Source organism: Cryptomeria japonica, chromosome 1 (assembly GCF_030272615.1).
Source record: "Cryptomeria japonica chromosome 1, Sugi_1.0, whole genome shotgun sequence".
Taxonomy (NCBI): domain Eukaryota; kingdom Viridiplantae; phylum Streptophyta; class Pinopsida; order Cupressales; family Cupressaceae; genus Cryptomeria; species Cryptomeria japonica.
Window position 1 is genome coordinate 322,121,723 of NC_081405.1, and position 21,324 is coordinate 322,143,046.

Here is a 21,324-nt window from a genome sequence, read left to right on the forward strand (position 1 = left end):
ATGTACTAGACACTCCTAGATCTATTATAAGTTCTTTGCAATGGTCATTATGGGGCGAGAAAGACAACAATAATGGCCATTGAGCTTATTTGCCATATTTATATTATTAGTCATTAGACTATTTTATATGCATTTATGAAATAAGTGCTGTAAGTGAAATATACATGAATCTAATTGTATTGTGTTTCTTAGCTAAATTTAAACCTATATAATAGATCTCTTACTTCCTCTTTTATCAAGGCAACTGGAGCTTTTGCATATTTACTTCTATTCTGATCGACATATCACAATTGCCAATTTATTTACCTTGCCTTATTTTCCTCCAACAACAAAACTAGATTAAATAAAAATAGCATCACTAGATAAGCAGGAATACTTAAGATTTTTGTACCTTATACAATAGAGAAGAATACAAAACAGAAAATAATTTCCTTTTTAAGCGAACAACAAAATATCAATGCAATGTTTCTTAACGTACATTGAAAAATAGCTTAAATTTATATTGAATTAAAGGAAACAATGTAGCTGAATATGTTATCATATGAAATTGCTCACGCAAACCTTTGACCTTATGAAAAGGCCGAGATGGCATTGTGAATTGGGTGGGCATATGGATCCACTTACAAATGCTCCGTGTGGCATATTTTCAAAACTGCCACTAGATACAACTGATTGACTATCATTTACAGGGAATTAAATCAATCATTTACAGTGAAATAAACAGTCCAGATACAAAAGGTATACAAAGTGCCGCCTCTCCGTTCTTGACATGTTTAATCATTTTGGAACAACCTGTAACTAGATGCAACCGATCAACTGTAATTTACAGGGATTTAAACAGTCCAATTGCAAGTAGATAACAGAGTGCTGCTTCTTGACTCTTGACAGATTCCAACACTAAAAACCACCTGCAATTGTTCAAAGATGGTGAAGAATTAAAAGAAAAATACATCCACCAAAGTTGAGAAGGTTGCAATACAGAAAAAATCACAGAATTTTTATCCTTTAGCAAAGACTATAGAACAATAAAGATATTTTTTAATCATTTCTAATGCTATAACATCAACTTGAGATGTATGTCACATATCAAGTGTAAATGGTTTCAATAGATATCATAGTTTTATTTCAGTGGATGGACCTGAGTTTGTGTAAGGTTAAAAACCATAATTTTGACTATGCTTTCAACTTTAAAAAATGTTTGTAAAAGGAAATTAGAATCCTGGCCGTAACTTTATCCATTTCTGTAGAAAACCAGAAAATTGTTTGTATTTCAATTTCTATAAGTATATTCACATGCGATATTTGGTTTTTGTGTTTTGTTCTTGGCGCTGGCAGATTTTCTGGGCTAGTTTAAGTAAATTTGTTTTATTTTGATTCACAAATACTACTTTTCTCTAAAAGTTTATCAAATATTATATAAGATTGAAAATTTAGTTCAATTAAAGATCTTCAGAACTAACCCAATTCTACAAAAGTTGAAGTTAAGAATGTAAAGATTAAAATATATAGTTTCTAATAAGAATTTAGGTTTCCAAAATCCACGACAATAGAAACATGCATCTTAAAATCCCTGTAACAACAAATTAGGAAATCAATGATGTTTCACATCACCCTATGTAATCTATCATCGATGAATTTATGTGTGAGTAGAGCTCCTTGTTAATGCATGGTAGCTTATGCAAGATAAGATCTTCCTAACCTTCCTTGTTCTGTTATTTATCTACATGCTTCATGTCTGATTTATATTGCTTATGATTATCGGATTGTACAAACATTGCTTATCATTATGCTATCGGGCTAACAACCCGATAGCATATTAATGTCAATTGTTAATTGGCATTAATATGCTATCGGGGTATTAACCCAATAGCATATTAAATGCTATAAGTTATCGGGTTAAATTCGCTGATACATACTTGCTATCAGGTGCATAAACATTGGCACCGATTCACATCTGTTATCGGGCTTAATTATATCGGGTTTAATGAATACACCGCTTCATTTGGCATTAACATTGGTTAACAAATGCACCGGTTGGATTATATACATCGTGCACTTTGAATCATCGGTGTTTATATGAACTGATTCATTATATTAATCAGTCATTATATTATGATATTACAATATGCTATCGGGGTTTTTGAACCGATAATCAGCATTGTGTTAATGGTATAATTGTAAAGGCACCGATCAATGGGTGCATTGATCGGTCATGCCTAAAAGGCATGACCAGTCAATACACCAATTGACCGGTTGCCTAAATGATATATATGCCAATTGAATTCATTTGGAGAAGACATAGAAAATATTAAATGATCTCTCTCCTTCAGACCTGCAGATAAAAATCAGAATTATTAGACATTGACATAATTCCTCATATCCATATATAGCATTCTTAGTTCATAACTTGTTCTTTAATTGAAATTGAAATAACTTTACATGGTATCAGAGCCAAGGTAATCGAACCTAAGGCTATTCAATTTTGATAAAATTCAAGGACTAAGTTACAAACTACATCACATTTCCATAATGGCCAACGCTATCAGATTCAAAGATAGACTCGGAGGTAGCGAAGATTTTTTAGCTTGGAAGTTTAGAATCAAAATGATTTTAAGAGAAAACAAAGTTGATTCATATGTCCAAACTGAAAGTGCACAACCAGAAGATGAAACCGAGAAATCCACATGGATCGAGGGAAATGATAAGGCTATTAAAATAATAGTGGATGGGGTAAGAAATAATATAATGCCCATCATTAGAAAGCAGGAGACGGCTTATAAAATGTTCAAGGCACTTGAAAGGACATTTGAGATATCAAATGCAAGTCGTACTCTGGCATTAAAACGAGAGATCAACCATATCAATATGAACAAAGGGGAGACAATTAACTCCTACTTCATGAGGATATCATTCCTAAGAGATGACCTAGCTTCCCTTGGATACGACATCCAAAGCAAAGAGTTAACACTCATTGCTCTAGATGGATTGCCTAGTGGATGGAACACATTCGTCCAAGGCATCAGTGCTAGGTCCAAATAACCTAAGTTTGAAAGACTAAGAGATGACTGTCTACAAGAAGAATCCAGATTGAACAAGGTAGGAATAAAACAGAAGAATATAGATGAAGACTTCCAAGTCCTAAATACAAACATCAATAAGAAGTACAAAAAGAAGCAATTCAGGAAAAGAAAAGTTAAACAAGGCAAGAACACTTCTAAGAAAGACCTATCACATGTTCAATGTTATAGGTGTGACAAATTCGGACACTATGTTGCAAACTGTTCGGAGAAAGGGAAACAAGCCACATTTGCAAAAGAGAGGAAATCTAGAAGAGAAAATGACTCCGAGAACTATGTCCTCTACTCAGCACTTACAAGCCATGTTTCAAACAAGTCTAACTCATGGGTGATCGACAGTGGTTCATCCTGTTGGTTGAAAATTTTGTACACTTGGGGAAAATATACAAAATTGTGGTTTCAACCACAGCACACGAGTAAAAACTCTCTTAATTAAGGGAAGGCTCCCCCTATCTAACTAAAACTGAAATAAAATGGGATGGAACAACAATCTTTCTTCTTTCTTCAAGAAAGACAATATCCTTTTCTCTTCACAGAAAAGGATAGCGATTGAAAACGAACAGCAGTAACTACTTTCAAGTGAAATGAGAGAAAGGAAATGAAGTTTCCTGAAAGCGCAAAGACTTCCGTCACTTCCTTCGGAACGGGACAGCAATATCAAGCTCAAAGACTTGACTATCGGAAGTCCTATCTACCCTTTGCTATACTAAATTTTACAACGGATAAAAGATAACAGCTCAAAGACTGAAATAATCTATTCTTTTAACACAAAGACAAGAACTAATGCAAGCTCAAAGACTTGCTGCTATTTCTTATCAAACAGTAATTTTTCCTCAAGAATAGACGCAAGCTCAAAGACTTGCTGCTCCTTCAAGAGGGTTTCCTATTTTAATTAATCTTCTCTACTTGCAGCTCAAAGACTTCAAATCAGATTGGACTAAGCTCCTTTAGAAACACTTTGCATAGAAGAAATAAAAAGATTCAAACTCAAACATGTAGCTCAAAGACTTGAAACTTGAGTAATCCTTCTTTCTTATTCTTCAAAACCTTCAATTCACATACATAAGCTCAAAGACTTCTTGCTGTAAATTTGGCAGAGTTTTTGCTTGCTTTTCAAAAGATATATTTACAATGGACCTCTCAAGTATTTATAGAAGAGGAGCCTTGAGAAAAAGGTGGGAGGATCCTAACTAACTTGAGAGATTCTCTCAACCACCAAGACTCATTCAATAAATAACTGAGACTTCATTAATTAACTAAGAGTTATTCTAACTAACTAAGACTTATTCCAACTACAGTCCTAATCGGACACAACTTGTAGTTGCCTTACATGTAATTACAAAAGTACAAGTAATGTGTAACTTGTATTTTACAAAAATTACTTTTACATGTAACTTGTCAAAACGAAATTACAACTAAAGATTACAAACGAGGGAAAATTCAACTAAGTGTTGAAAAACACTTAAGTTGCCTTTTGTGAAGACACGAATCCTTGAAATTTTCTGATGCTCACTTGTAGTTCCTCGGGATTTGGTTCATGGGTGTTCTTAGCAACAACCATAGTCTTCACAATAGTGTCGTGACAGCGGAGGAGCGCAGAATTGTCTTTATCCAGGATAGACTGGATCTCATGCAAAAAGGCTTGGTGTTTCATCAATGCTTGAATTGAAGCTGCCGAGAATTGTTCGCTCCTCCATTCATTATGAATCCTCATTTGTAAATCAGCAAGAACTTCTTCTTCTGGAATCAGCTCTCCATCCTGACTTACTATATTGCAAGAGGCCCTTTCACAATGTGAGACAATACCTCGATAGACTTCATCCCGGAATCTCCTTGCATCACTGATCTCCTCAATGAGGGATTTAAGAACAAGGGTTTTGTTTTCCATGAGTTCCTCAAATTCCAAGTAGATGACCCTGGAAGAGATGATGGCGTGCTCCTGCAAAATACTCAGCTGTTGTTGGGGAATGGTACGCCAGATTGCCAGACTTTTCTCAACACTTTCCAGATTCTTTTTGAAAGTGTTAGAAGTCTGATCCAGTTTTTCCTCAATGGTTTCCAACTTAGACATTATTTGAAAAATGTCTTTTACCACTTGAATACATTGATCATGAAGCTGATCAACCCAGGAATCCAGTGCTTGTACTTTCTGAGCAGCCCTTTCCACTCCACGAATCGATTCTTGGGAACCAGAAGAACCTATGGAGTTACTCCCTTCAGTAGCAGGTTTTGTGATTTTATGAATGGCTGCCATGCGCTGTCGGTTTTCTTCTTCTAGCTTGTCTTTCTTTGCAAGAAGATCGTCACACCTTTGCACTAGTGAAGCAACAGAAAACTGAGCATCATGTTTAATGACCTCATGTGTTTGCTTGCCCAATTCTACCCTTGTAACCTTATAATCAGCAGCTGACATTTCATCAAGTGGTTTATTTGCAATAGGTTCCACAATTTCAGCTACTTTCATCTTGTTGCTATTAACAGTTACCCTAGAGATAGTCTTTGCCTTCTTAGCAACTTTTGATCTGGACTGTTTGAGTTGCTGGTAGTCAAAGGCATCAGGTGAGATCTCTTGCTTCTTTCTTTTCGGGGTGAAAGAACTAAGCCATGGAGGCAAAGTCATCAACTCACTTCTAGTAGCAGCCGTAGGCAAAGGAGAAGCAGTTTCTGTTTGAATTACCGTGGTCACCCTGGGAGGAATATCTGTTTGAATAGTGACCACGGTTTGGTCAGTTACCAATGGGCATGAAGATTGCCTCATAAATTCTTCAAAACCAGAAGTGGAAGTATCAATTTCTGATAACTGAAAGCAAGTGGGATAATCTTCAGGAACTTCCAACACACTCTCTCGTTGTTGATCAAGAGAAGGCTCGTATGCTGAAATGGGAACTGCATTCTGAGGAGACTCATCTATGAGCAAGTCAGGAGGAGAAAGAGGCGTCTCAATGGAAACTGGAGGAATGACCTCGTGAGGTGAATCTGAAACTGGAGACCTAGGCGCATCATCAGATTGCTGCCCCTCTTCTGGATTATCCAGATCGATCACCCGAACATGGAACCGTGATTTCTCCTTCCCACGAGTAGTTGTCTCCTCAGGAGGAAGCACTACTGCACGACTAACTCGTAACTTGATCCTTGTGCCTGAAGATGAAGCACCCTCCTTATTATCAATCTGAATCTCAGACTTCCGTCCAAGAGGCCCTATAGAATCATCTTCTTTACCAACCTTGATTTTGATAAGTCTAACAGCATTACTTTTCAGCCATGTGTTAGTGTTGGCCAAGATAGGCTGAAATCTGTCAAGGATGGAGACGCACTCCTTGTGTGACCATTGGATCAAAGGAAGTGGAGCTTCCTCAACCCTCCGTGAAGTGTATTCGGGATCAAGTATATGCCCGTCATCGATCATCCCTTGTGGGATATCTGCCAAGTTCAAGTCAACAATTTGCTCAACAGTGAACCTGCAGTAATCCATCTTCAGAACTTCGGCTTCTGTGCGGAGATCTGCCCAGATGTCTTCAATGCGATGAACATGCACAAAGGATTTCTTGATCTTCTCCTTCATACCTCTATAATCAAAATCAGCTCTAGGTTTGAACCTCTTAAGCTTGATTTCCTGCAATTCAACCTCCATGGCCTTAGCCTTCACAGATGTGACAAGGGAGTATCGACCAATTTTCAATGGATTTGTGCTGGAGATCCCCATCCCAACCTTGTGTCTAGCAGACTGAAGAGTTTGAACAGCCATAATCTGTCTTCCCAACTCCATAAGAATTATCTTATCGGTTGGGTATCTTGGAAGCATGTATGGCTGTCCATCATAGCACCCAATCCTTATGTAGGTGAAGGTGGGAAATTGCAGGAATAAACACCCATACTCAGACACCTTGACCCATGCCTCATCTGATACTCTTTTATTTCTGAGATCCATGTCAAACTCACACATGAAATATCCAAAGAATGCATCTTGGACTCTTTTGAAATGCAGTCTGCTAGGTTTCAAAGGCAACTGGTCATAATATTCCCAAACTGGTATAAGCGAGCGATCACCCTTGGTAGAAAGACCTGGAAAGTGTCTAAGTGACGCTGCTAAATATACCAAATAAGAATTCATGAAGAAGGTCATAGTGGTAGGAACTGCTGCAAGTTGCTCGCACAAAGCATCGCTGATGATTTCACCCCATGAAATGTGATGCGACTGCCGTATGAACATGATGAATTGATACATCCATGGCTCAAAGACATTGGAGTGCTCAAGGCCCAACATTCTGCTGAGAAGAGTGATGGTGTCTCCTATCTCCCACTTGAAATCACAACGGTACAACTTTGCCCATCTTGAGAAGGAAGGACGTGGCTCTTGAATCCACCTATTGATGTGTCACTTGCAATCTTTTTCCCTTTTCACATAATACTCTGCTGCACTTTCTTTGGTGATTTCCATATAAACAAGTGCAGGAGGTATTTTGAAGACCTTCTCGATTGTATCCGCATCAAGACGAATTATAGCTTCACCATCATTATTTTTTATGACTCTTGACTCTTTGTCAAAATGATGGGCGCATGCGAGAACAAATTCAGGTTCTAGGGCAGCCACTGGGAAAGAAGATGCATGATGGATATGGCTGTCCAACAGCCGCTGCAAGTTGTTATCCTGTGGATCTTCTACCCTGCGAATGAATTCTGCCATATCAACGTGCCCTATTTCTGTGTCCCTGATGCGATCCAATGGAGAAGATACCTGGGAAGGTGTAACCTCATTCTGGTATTTGTCATATTTGTATTTCATTTTCTTTGGAGTAGGCGATGCCGGCAAATCTGACATTGATTGTGAACCTGGAATGCTGTGATGAAGACTTAAAAGAGTTAAGGCCACATCATAATCAGCTGCAAATATCATTCTTTCTTTTTCAAATGGGTAAAACTTTGATCTCTGAATTTCAAGGTTTTGTGAGAGGAAGAGGGGAGATATGTAGAAATGGGAAAATCTTGACTTTGACCAATTTCGGATCTTGGGAGAATTTTCGCAAGTATACAAGTTGGAAAGTACATACATGCAATCGGGGTTTTAAAAACCCGAATACAAGTACACTCGTAAATTCGAAAATGGAGAAATGGACGAAAAATGGGATTTTGACTTGCGGGAAATGATGGAAATGGAAAGTACGGATATGGGGAACGCGAATGGATAGAAACGGGAATATCCGGGAAAGTCATTTTCATGAAAATGGGAAGATCTTTTTAACATGTAATCCGGTTTTATAACCCGAATTTGCAAGGGAGGGGTATTTCACACTTTTCAAGCTTGGAATTTTAACCAAAAATGATTAAAATTCTTAACCGTAGGGGAAGAACAAGAATTTCCAGCGAACTTGTAATCGAGATTAAAAATCCCGAATACAAGTTTAAGATGGATTTTTAGGAAGAACAATGCGATTCAACAATTGCATTTCAAAGGGGAAGATTTATTTCATGAAAACCAATTTTTAGGGGAAGAACATCACATGCCAAAAATGCAACTAATAACGAAAAATGAAGAAAACAAGAAAATAATAAAAAGAAGAGAAGAAAGGAAGAACATACCTTTATTAAAAATGAAAAATGCTTCTCCAACGATGCAATACTTCTTTGAGATGAAGAAGCAAAACCGGACTATCAAACCCTTAACGCGTTTTTTGTAAAAATGCCCCAAATATGGCAGCAATCTTAAACTTGGAGGAGCAAAATGCCAATAAAAGTGTGCATTTCAAGTTTATTGGAGCAAAACGCCTTAGGCATTTGTTGGAGCAATGACGCCAAAGGTTTTTTTTGTTGGAGGTAATGACGCCAAAGTTTTAAAAACGCGGCCAAAGAGAATCACGTTTTTGCAAAAAACGTGGTATTCAATGCACCATTAATGGATCATTAAATGTCTTGAAACCTATCCCATACTCCACGCCTAGGTGGGAGAGGGCAAAACGCCTTAGGAGATTGCAGGTTTATGGAGTGAAAAACGCCCAAAATGTGGATTGGATAAACCACGTTTTTGCTGATTTAGCTCCAAAAACCAGTAATAACAAACTCTAAATGGCGAAAAGTGTGTTTGAAAATGCTTGAGAATAGGATAGAATCCTAAATGCCTTGCATCTCTAGCAAATCTCCCCAAAAAATCGCTTTGACATCTTCAACAAATCCATTTTCCTTGCAAATCGGGTTTTAGGAGACAAACAACAAGTTCGATTTACCCAAAAACATGCAAATCGGGTTTTAAAGAGAAAATGACAAGTTTTATTTTCACTTTTTCCATTTACAAGCCAAAATCGGGTTTTAAAATACAAATGACAAGTTTAATTTATCACTTTTTCACTCATCAAGCCAAAATCGGGTTTTTTTTGGACAAATGACAAGTTTAAAATTTTCAAAAATGCACTTTTATGTCAAAATCGGGTTTTAAAAGACAAACTGCAAGTTTAAAAATACTTGTAAAAGGGAAATAAAATCCCTACAACAAGTTAAAAACACTTGCACATATGTAATGGGGATTTAAAATCCCTATTACATGCGAAAACCATTAAAGTAGGGGTTTTTTGAACAAACTGCAAGTTTACTTGCAGTTGAGCCAAAAAACCCCTATTTTAACTAAAAATGACCAAAAAACAATAAAAGATAAAAACATTTAAAGGGGAAACTTAAAATAAATTACAAGTGACATATTTGAAACAAAAGTGCACATGTAATTGATCAAAAATTCCCCTACAAAGACCATAACAATGAATATCATTAAAACTTGCAGTTTGAAGAAAATTCTGCACCTGCAGTCTGGGTTTTAAAACCCGAAATTGAAGGAAAGGCATAGCAAACGAACTCAGAATTGGACGAAATTCGAAACGTAGTTCGAGAATGGACTGAGGATCAAGCCAGTCCAAGGATTAGTCGAAATTATGCCTCGGGAAGCGTGCCATAGAGTAAAAATTTCAAATTTTTCATAAAAATTTCACTGTAGTGGTCCTTCATTTTTGTTTTCAAAAATGAGGACAACACATCCAGACACATCACCAGCTTTAGAGAAATACTAGACTCCATGATAGAGAAAGATGATGAGGAAATAACCATCGGAGACGATTCTTCACATCTAGTTAGAGGAATTGGAACCTGCACCATCAAACTGAAGACAGGCATGTCACTACGACTTGAAGAAGTACTATATGTTCCAGGCATCAAAAGAAATCTAATCTCCATATCAGCACTAGAAGATCAAGGATACAGAGTGACCTTCATGGAAAACAAGGTGTTGGCTTGGCCAAAGAGATCCTCCATCAAAGACGCTAAGGTCATTGGTCGAAGACAAGGCTATTTGTATGAGCTATGTACAGAGCCCAATCTAGCATTGATCCATGAAGCAACTAATGCAAATGAAGTATGGCACAGGAGATTAGGCCATCTGAATTATAAAGCTTTGTCAACTATGGGAAACCTTGTCACAGGTCTACCTAAGTTGAAGCAATATCATTTAGAGGCATGCAAAGGGTGTGCCTTAGGTAAAAATACCAAAAGTGCATTTTAGAATAGTAATAGGAAAACTAGCAAAGTTTTGGAGTTAATTCATTCTGATGTATGTGGACCTATGTCCGTACCCTCGCTAGGGGGATTTTCGTACTATGTAATTTTTGTTGATGACTACTCTAGGAAGACGTGGATCTACTTTCTGAAATGTAAAGAATCAGAAGAGATCCTCAGTAGGTTTAAAGAGTTTAAAACATTAACAGAAAATCTCTCCGAAAACAAAATTAAAACCTTAAGAACTGACAATGGGGGGGAATACACATCAGGACTATTTAAAGACTTTTGTAAAAATTCTGGGATTAAGAGGGAGTTGACAATACCTTATAATCCATAACAAAATGGAGTAGCTGAAAGGAAAAATAGGACCATAGTAGAAGCTGCCAAAGCCATGATACTAGATCAAAATCTAAACTTGAACCTTTGGGCAGAAGCAACTGTTAAGGCTCAAATTTGCACCCTACTAAACTACAAGTTTAGTAATTTGGTCTAACATGGGATTCACTTCTGCATGTGGGCAATGCGCAACTTGAAATGAAACCTCCAGTTCCTAGGCCGGTTCCTATTGGATAATCACCTGATACTTCTCTAATATTGGACTAACTTTGCAGGGTAAAGGGTAAGAAATTACAGAAATGGTACTTAAAACTGAACTACAATTAACTAGAACCTGGTGATACACCAAAATGTGAGAGACAAATAATAAAAACTGATCTCAATCTACAATATTCTACTTTAATTGATAAACACTTCTTTCCTGTTATACGTTTGCATCAGTATTTCATAATAAGGTCTTGAGACGAACCAATGAGGAAATAATAATGTTTCACTCAAAAATTCTGAACTTTAAAACACATACTATGACCTGCAAACATACATACATTCCTATATTAAGGTATTGACTGAGACAAGTAAACAAGGAGTAATATAACTCACAAATTTAGCTTCATCAATCATGCTTGTACACAAAAAATTTGGAAGGATAACAAGGTTTGATTCCATAGAAAATCGCTCCAAAAGATGCTGTTTCATATATCATATCTCCAAATCTGAGTTACAGAATCTGTGCAAAAGAAAATGCTAAGGACAAGAAAAGAGTCTCTCAAAACACTATTCTTGCATAAACCTGAACTTTCTCCAAATGAAGTGTCTTTAGGCACTAAGTACAAAAACCCCCAACTGATTTGGGTCGGATGCAAGAAAAATGCCTCAAAAAGAGGAGTCTAGAAGACACCAAAAAGGGCTATAAACCTGGAAAAGTCTTCCTTAATAAATAATCACCCCAAAAGATTACTAGAAACAGCCTCAAAACACTTAACCAAGTAATAAAAGCCCCCCAAAATGGTGGAAAAATCCAACTTCGACCCTTTACCTAAAAATGCTCCAACCTCCCTAGATTTGCTCCATTTGGTTTCAAACAACCTCATGTTCCTATAAAAACGTTCTTGTCTACAAAAATATCTCAACTCCTTTTGAATGTTTCCCAAGTGGTTATGAGTGATCCTATATGCTCTCCTTATGTCTCCAAACTGAAAAGACTTCTTCAATGAAAGCCTTATCTCTCCTGAATTAACTCCTCCTTCAAAACTAAGTCAAAAGACTTAGTCTCCTTCTTACATATGAGTATACCTTTTACATTTCGAATAATAATATTTAATTACAATTTATAATTGCATTGTAATTAAATACTTTTTTACAAAGAAACACCAGCTTTTGAAATAAGAATGAAAACAAAAAAAATATAATAAAAATAAAACATATTTGATATTTTAATAAACATCCATTTATCGAATATGTTTGATTTTTATTATATTTTTGTTTATTTAATAAGCCCAGCGGACTTGAGGGAGAATAAAAAATATGACAAAGGATTTCTATAACCCTAAAGTTTTGCACTCCCATCGCATTTTTCTCACTTTGCAAAAACGAAAACAACTTTGAGAAAATCTTCGAGGGTTTGAAACCCTTTGGTGCCGCCATTGATGTCCTGATTTTTCATTGTTCTGCGAAATCTTTGATGAAGGATATGTGTTTCTACTGGTGTTGCCGCCCAAGACAATTTTAACTGCAGATTTTAGAACAACCCGGGTTGCGACTGTGTATTAGAAGACTTTTCTTGAAGGCATGCTGGAGTTTTCTGAATCTTCCTTTTAAAAACAAATCCCATTTTCTACAGGTATGAAACGGCTCCTTAGCTGCTGCATTCTTTGTTAATATGCCATTGTTGAAAATACGAAGAGGGTTTTGCGTGTAACTTACAATTATTGCATTTCGGGAGAAGACATTTTTGCGAAGAGTATTGTCAAACAATTCTCGTGATCTGTCTGTATTTCACATTTTGCATACAATTTGCCAGGAGAATAATGCACTGTGTTTGGTTTTTAACATTTTCACATCTAGCATATTGCACGCACCACATTTACCACTGGCCTACAACACATTAGCCTTGATGATGAACAGGGGTTTCTTCGCTAGCCTTCCACCGGAAGTGTTTTACCAGTGTTGTATGCGCTTTCCAGCTCAGCCCTCCAGACGCAAGAACTCCTCCTATGTACACACGAAAATAGGAAGCAATTGCAGCTCTTTGCTCATTGCTAAGCCTTCTTGTTCTTCCATCACAGACCCAGCAATGGACTCCACGATACTATTCCTCCATTTCTCCTGTTATTGATAAGCATGACAACTATAGGAATGGACTTCATTGGAAAATAGAAATTTACAAAAAATAAAGTTCATTTATAACCATGTCAGACTGACTGGTACTGAATGCAGTGTTTCTGATCATCTTGCCACCCATTTTGGTGTTCACTGTCATACATCCTTTTATCTCACAAATCCACCATACTTAGAATAAAGCGGATGGAATACTATATACAGAAAACCAAATTGGCAAGTTCAAAACTCAAGGATCAAATTTTTGTAAAAAACGAAATAGGCAAGGTACAAGGCATATCATGGTTTTACATTCAAGGTTGTGATTGGTATATGTCAATAAATGCCATCACCAACCAAAATCTCCATTTCTTCTACAGTCATTTTCTTTTGTATTCACCTGTACACAGTCTATCATGCCATCACACTGATTGACAGCTATCACAATATAACTTGAATGAAAGAGACAGTATGGTATTAATGTCTCAATCACGTGGGGAAATATTGGCCCAAATTTTATTTGTTTTTAAACTCTGATTAACTTTGTAGCCTCTGCCATATATCACATGCTCTTTGGGAACCAGAACTTCACACACAATGCCACCAATGTAAGACCCAAGGAACAATCTTCAGTAAAACATAATCATATAAGCTCCCGATTCTTTTGTATTCCTTGCATGTTTTGTGTTCAGATAATCTGTATGAGCTTGCACAACCTTTTGCATGCAAGTCTTATTCTATGGTGGCCTTCATTTCACTTTGAGAAACACTTAACCAGCTCCCTTTCTATAAGACTGAAAACCTTGTCTCCTATTTGAGCATATGCGTGTCTCTTTGCAGGATCAACATTGTACACAGCTCCAATCTATTTTATGTGGACACTTCTTTCTGATAGAATTCTCCATATCCGATGCATCTTGAAAAGACTGAAACCGAATATATATATCATGTTCTAGAGTAAAAGAGAACTCCCTTCGACCATAATAAGATGAATCACAGGCTGGATGCTTGCCATCATGTCCACATGACAGCCACTTGAATATTTCAGCATATGGAAACAGTTTTCCTGTTGATGTAAGCTCAAACACTTTTTCCTCGTAGCTAGTCTCAGTAGTTTCCTTCTCTAGTTCCACTCAATATTTCTTCATCCCCAGGCAACCGATTTGCAACTTCATTTTCTTTCGCTGTCTCCTCCTTATGGTAGTTATTAGACATTTCACTTTTCAAATGTGAATCTCGTACATCTTTTCCTGTTGCCATTTTGTCTATATTCTGGAATCATCGCATTCCTTGATACCGCATCTTTTTAAAGACATTTTATCGAACAGTTCCAGCACGCTTTTATATATGGACAGCATAGAAGAATAAGAAATACAAGCCAGTTCGCCATAAAATGCATATTTCAGATAAACCATCAACTTTTAAATAGCTATACATAATCTCCAGAATGTTAGATTATTAGCTGATGAAGTATACACATTATTTCCTTGAGTGAATTGTACCTTTTGATTAGATTGTGTTTTATCTTTGTTGAATTTCTGACTTTGGCACATGCTGGGATTGATCTTATGTAGAAATGAAGTTCGAGCACGGGCTCGTGACACTCATTTCATTACGAGTCGATTCTGATTTCACTGAAGTTCACTGTTTGAATATGCATTTAAAACTCAAATACTCCATTTCTTTACCAACTTGTTGCATTGAATTGTTTATCTTCATGATGTAGTATTGACCCTTTTTAAAATACTGTAAGGTTTCACATTGAAATAATATGTCCCTTAAAACAGTTTATGCATTAACATTTTCTTTTTATGCATATCATGAATAGTAAAGTAAAAGGTTTCATATTTAAAACAAACATGTCCCTTTGATACTTCAGTTGGTTTCTTCATCATTCCACTTTGATAATCTGAGATTAGTTACTCTAAAGGGTATGTCGGGCTCATACCCGAAGGGAGCCTCGGTCAGGGGCACATGCCAATTAGAGTAACTAATTATCTGCACATGAAACAAACACATTAGCATAAACATTTCTTTTTCCTGAAGCAGTGATTTGTGTCTTTATCTTTCCTGCCCCTTTTCAAAACAGAAATATGATAGGCTATGATAAATGATATGTTGTAGGATAATCTTTCATTGCTTAGATCTGTTGGATCTAACACCTCTTCTCTTTTGTGCAGGAAAGCAGGGGTTTTTCAGAATCTGAAGATCGAGAAAACATTCATAAGGGCAACGGGGCAGCCAATAACCAGTCAAAGCAACCCAAGGCAATGACTGGTTATCCTCACACTCATTATTTGATTTTATCTTTTTTTGTGTTTTGGATATGTAGGAAAGATAGAAATGCTAAGCTCACGGCTTGTGTGAGGTTTTAAGAAACTCAGTGTATATAAATATGCTTCAGATGCATGAACTCAATTTGTAATCTATCATTGTTCAATACAAATGAAAAATACGCCCTTTCTTCCTTTTAAACACTGCAATGTACCTTTTGTAAATGCAATCATTTGATAAATATGCATCCTTTGGCTAAAATTACATGGGTAATGAAATTTTAGATAACAGCAACTAACACTGCTGTGTACATACAAAATAGATGTCCTCATTCACACCTTGAAGATAAAACTCTTGAGGAAGTCTTTACCAAGACAAAACCAGATATCAGCCATCTTAGGATATTTGGGTGTCCGGTCTATATTCATGTACCTAAAGAGAAAAGACTAAAACTAGAACCCTTTGGAAAAAGGGGAATACTTGTAGGATACAGTGAAACTTCTAAAGCCTACAGAATCTATGTACAAGGGCAGAGAAATATTGAACTCAGTAGGGATGTAATCTTTGAAGAAGATTTAGCCTTCGAAAGGGCCCAAAATACAATAGAACCTGAAATTCATAATCCTACTCCTAACCTAGAAGAAGAACCTACTCCTGAGCTTCAGAGGGAGTATCTTGAGGAAACTATAAGTGAAACACAAGACCCACCTATAGATAATCGCAAGAAAAGACCACTATGGGCCACCAAAACTGTAGCAGAAGCTCAGAAGTTCGCTGCTCCTTCAGGAACCTTCAGGGAAAGCAAGAGGCCTAATAAATTCATCAACTATGTTGCACTTATGAATGATCTCTCTAAAGCTGAACCTAACAATGTTTCAGATGCACTCAAACATCAAGTATGGATAGATGCCATGACTAAAGAATATCGGTCCATTATGAAGAATGATGTTTGGGAGATTGTTCCTAGGCCAACCAAGAAGTCTGTTGTGTCTTCTAAATGTATGTTTAAAATCAAGCATGCTGCAGATGGTAGTATTGAAAAACACAAGGCCAAATTTGTAGCTAGAGGGTTCTCACAGAAGGAAGGAATAGATTATGAAGAAACATTTGCACTTGTTGCCAGGTACACATTAGTAAGAGCTGTCCTAGCCATTACAGCAGCAAAGGGGTGGAAGGTACATCAGATGGATGTTAAGGCAGCATTCCTAAATGGCGAGATCATGGAAAAAGTCTACTTAGAGCAACCTGAAGGGTTTGAAATTCATGATGCAGAGTCTCATGTGTGTAGACTCAAGAAAGCTCTCTATGGGCTCAAACAGGCTCCCAGAGCCTGGTATGAAAGAATTGACACCTATCTCTCAAAGCTGGGTTTCTCTAAGAATGATGCAGATCCTAATCTCTACCTCAAAAGAAATAAAGGTGATATGTTAATATTAATTTTATATGTTGATGACTTATTAATCACAGGAGATGATCACCTAATAGATCAATGCAAGAAAGATCTATCCACAGAATTTGATATGAAAGACTTGGGGCTTCTTCATTACTTTCTAGGATTGGAAGTATGGCAGAATTCTGATAATATTGTACTGAACCAAGGGAAGTACACCTTGGACATATTGACAAGATTTGGAATGCTAAACTGCAGACCCATGACCTCTCCTATGGAAACCAACTTCCATAAACTTAAAGAAGCAACAGCAGAATCAAGACCTACTGACCCCACTCAATACAGGCAGATGATTGGGTCCTTGATGTATCTAGTAAATACAAGGCCAGATATCTGCTATGCTGTTAATGCCTTAAGTCAGTTCATGTGTGAACCTAAGGAGATACACCTGGTTGCAGTAAAGCATATAATGAGATATCTACAAGGTACCCTAAAGCTTGGTCTTAAATATGAAAAGGTTGACATAGATCTACATGGATTTACAGATTCAGATTGGGCTGGCAGTGTAACTGACAGAAAGAGCACTTCAGGATGTTGCTTTAGTTTAGGGTCAGCCATGATATCCTGGATCAGCAGAAAACAATCTTCAGTAGCTTAGAGTTCCACAGAGGCTGAATATATTGCAGCTTCAATGGCTGCCCGAGAAGCAGTATGGCTAAGGAAATTGCTCGTGGGATTATTTGGAGAACCTATGAAACCTACAGTCATTCAGTGTGATAATCAAAGCTGTATAAAACTCTCTGTAAATCCAGTATTTCATGACAGGTCCAAACATATTGAGATTCCATATCACTATGTATGAGATATGGTTGACAGGAATGTGATAAAGTTAGAATATGTGTGTACAAGAGATCATACTGCAGATTTTCTGACCAAACCACTTTCCAGAGTGAAGGTTGATCACTTCAGAAAGGGTTTAGGTATGATAGAAAGGTAATCTGCTTTGTAATCTATACTTACATATATTTAAGATGTTTAATGTGTAAACTTCTTTGTCATGTTTGGACTATCTCTTGGCTTCTTGCCACCTGTGTTCATATCTAAGAGGTGACGATCTCTCAGATACTGAACACTTGTATGTAGACATCATAAGGTGACGATTTTATGATAGTCAAACCAGTAATCATGTTGGATCACTGATAAGTCATGGATGTGCCATGACTATGTTGTGATACAACATTTGTACAAATGTTATTGCATTATCACAACTTGGATATGATGAGAACTTAAGCACTTCTCATATGGTTACCTTGTATTGCGTGTTAGGCAATACTGATATCACGTGTAGGTGATAGCTCAACCATTGATCATGTTGGATCTCTGGTAAGTCATGGATGTGCCATGACTATGTTGTGATAAACATTTATAAATGTTATTGCACTTATCACAACTTGGATATGATGAGAAACTAACCTTTCTCATAGACTTATCCTTAAGTATTGCATGTTAGGCAATACTGATATCATGTGTTAGGTGATATCTTGATGAATCTTACAGATCACATGTTTTGGTGATTTCTCACATGATCAGGTGATGATTCTCTTACTTTTATCACATGTTAAAATAATACTTTACGTCACATTCTCAGGTGATGTTCTTCTATTTTGTATCATATGTCTTGATGGTACTTCTCATGTATAAATGATTTTTGCTGACTGACATTATCTTAGTTATGAAAAGGAAATGTGATGCAGGTTGCCTTATCTATCTTCCAAAGCTAAGAGGGAGTGTTAATGCATGGTAGTTTATGCAAGATAAGATCTTCCTAACCTTCCTTGTTCTGTTATTTATCTACATGCTTCATGTCTGGTTTATATTGCTTATGATTATTGGATTGTACAAACATTGCTTATCATTATGCTATCGGGCTAACAACCCGATAGCATATTAATGTCAATTGTTAATTGGCATTAATATGCTATCGGGGTATTAACCCGATAGCATATTAAATGCTATAAGTTATCGGGTTAAATTCGCCGATACATACTTGCTATCGGGTGCATAAACATTGGCACCGATTCACATCTATTATTGGGCTTAATTATATCGGGCATATTTGTTATCGGGTTTAATGAATACACCGCTTCATTTGGCATTAACATTGGTTAACAAATGCACCTGTTGGATTATATACATCGTGCACTTTGAATCATCGGTGTTTATATGAACTGATTCATTATATTGATCAGTCATTATATTATGATATTACAATATGCTATCGGGGGTTTTTGAACCGATAATCAGCATTGTGTTAATGGTATAATTGTAAAGGCACCGATCAATGGGTGCATTGATCGGTCATGCCTAAAACCAATTGACCGGTTGCCTAAATGATATATATGCCAATTGAATTCATTTGGAGAAGACATAGAAAATATTAAATGATCTCTCTCCTTCAGACCTGCAGATAAAAATCAGAATTATTAGACATTGACATAATTTCTCATATCCATATATAGCATTCATAGTTCATAACTTGTTCTTTAATTGAAATTGAAATAACTTTACACTCCTTATATTAGATAGCTTTATTAGGTACATAAGATGCCTCAAAGGCCAACTCAGATTTAAAGCATCGATTAACTTATTTAGGTGATTGATTGCAAATCATCCCTTAAAATACATTCTATTAACAAACTAGCCTGTTGATTGATTAGTCACCATTCACTACTTCTTGACTAAGAAAAATTAATTGATTGTTGCCATAAATAATAAATTAAATAATCATATAGGAATTAATTAATTAAATGTTTAAGCAAGAGGCATCCTTGAAGTTTGATTTCAATAGCTCTCTATAAATGACTCAACCTCAACCTGTCATCCCTATTAAACTGTCATGATGTTTGCCATTGTCTACTGCTTTGCACAGTTGGGTTGTAGAAGTTATCATCTTTAGCAAGCACGTAAGCTTTTTCAATGCTTATGTGATGCTTAGTTCCTTTTGACAGTTTTGCTAGGGTCGACTTGTCAACCTTGTTGAGGCAGTTATCTGCAATACACTCCTTTATCCTAATATGTCCATTTCTCCTAATATGGTGTCCTACAAAAACATTTTATGTTTAAATCCCAAAATTTTGGTTCAAGTTGATGTTTAGAAGTCTATAGAGCATTCTGACCTTGTTGAATGAAATAAAAGCTGTCTTAGTTCCTTGGTGCTTGAGAATTTTAAAAATCCTGTTGGAAATCCCCTCGATGTAAGCAAGGCAGGCTTTAGGTTGCACTATTTTATCCTCACTATCTTGATTCTTTTGAGAACTGTTAGACCTTTTTAATTCCTTTGTTATTTGCAAGATATTATGTCCATTCTTTTAGAAGACCATACTCAAGTGCTTCTGTGCTTCTGTGCTTGTTCCAAATGCCACTCATTTGATATCTTAAAAGTTGTAGCCACGATATGCTCAAGTCCAATTTGGAATCCGGGTCTTTAAATTTCACCAACTTGTCTTGGTTTTATGCGAATTCCTTGTTTTGGCCATGATTTTTTTTGTTATTCAATAACCCATACACAAGTATTTCAAGCTTTAGAGAGTTGTATACTCACCAAGTTGGTTTGTCAAAAGATCCATCAACAATTTGGTGCTACAAGGATGGCCATGCTTGCTTTTCAGTTAATTAGATATGGTTTTTCATACGATGGCTTTACAATAGCCATGGATTACCCCTATATACATTCCAGGTGATGTTCACAAAATCCCTAGGAATGTTGATAGGTATCTTGCTAAATACATTCCAAAAGGTAAAAGGACTGAATAAGAACATGTAAGAGCATTTAATAACACTTCAGCATTTGTAGGTGTTATTCATGAGGACATAGCTTGCAGATTTTTCCCTTCATCCCAGAGGATGATGCCCATTCATTGCACTCAACCTCACACTTAATTCGATCCATTCAAGGGTGGAATTGGAAAGTATCTTTGTAAGACAATTCAGAGAGATCATTGACCTAAGAGAATCTATCCAACACTTAAAAGTGCAAGATGTGAGCTCAATGAGTCCATTCAAACCTTTAATCTTGGATTCCACAAGATGTTCAATTAATTTACATATCCTTTTGTTTTGAGTAATCCAGCCACTCTTGAGAGGATGATACCCATTCATTGCACTCAACCTCACACTTAATTCGATCCATTCAAGCGTGGAATTGGAAAGTATCTTTGTAAGACAATTCAAAGAGATCATTGACCTAAGAGAATCTATCCAACACTTTAAAAGTGCAAGATGTGAGCTCAATGAGTCCATTCAAACCTTTAATCTTAATTGGATTCCACAAGATTTTCAATTGATTTACATATCCTTTTGTTTTGAGTAATCCAGCCACTCTTGAGAGGATGATGCCCA

General features: G+C 36.5%; 1 protein-coding gene across 5 annotated transcripts in view; it reads right to left on the reverse strand.

Moving 5' to 3' along the window:
* Positions 1-475: 475 nt before the first annotated feature.
* Positions 476-21,324, reverse strand: part of LOC131073169 (kinesin-like protein KIN-7C, mitochondrial) — a 344,338-nt gene continuing 323,489 nt past the window's right edge. For all 5 annotated transcript variants that reach the window (XM_058009569.2, XM_058009568.2, XM_058009570.2 and 2 more), the window contains one exon: positions 476-908. The gene's annotated coding sequence lies outside the window, so the exon portion shown is untranslated. The remainder of the gene's footprint in view (positions 909-21,324) is intronic.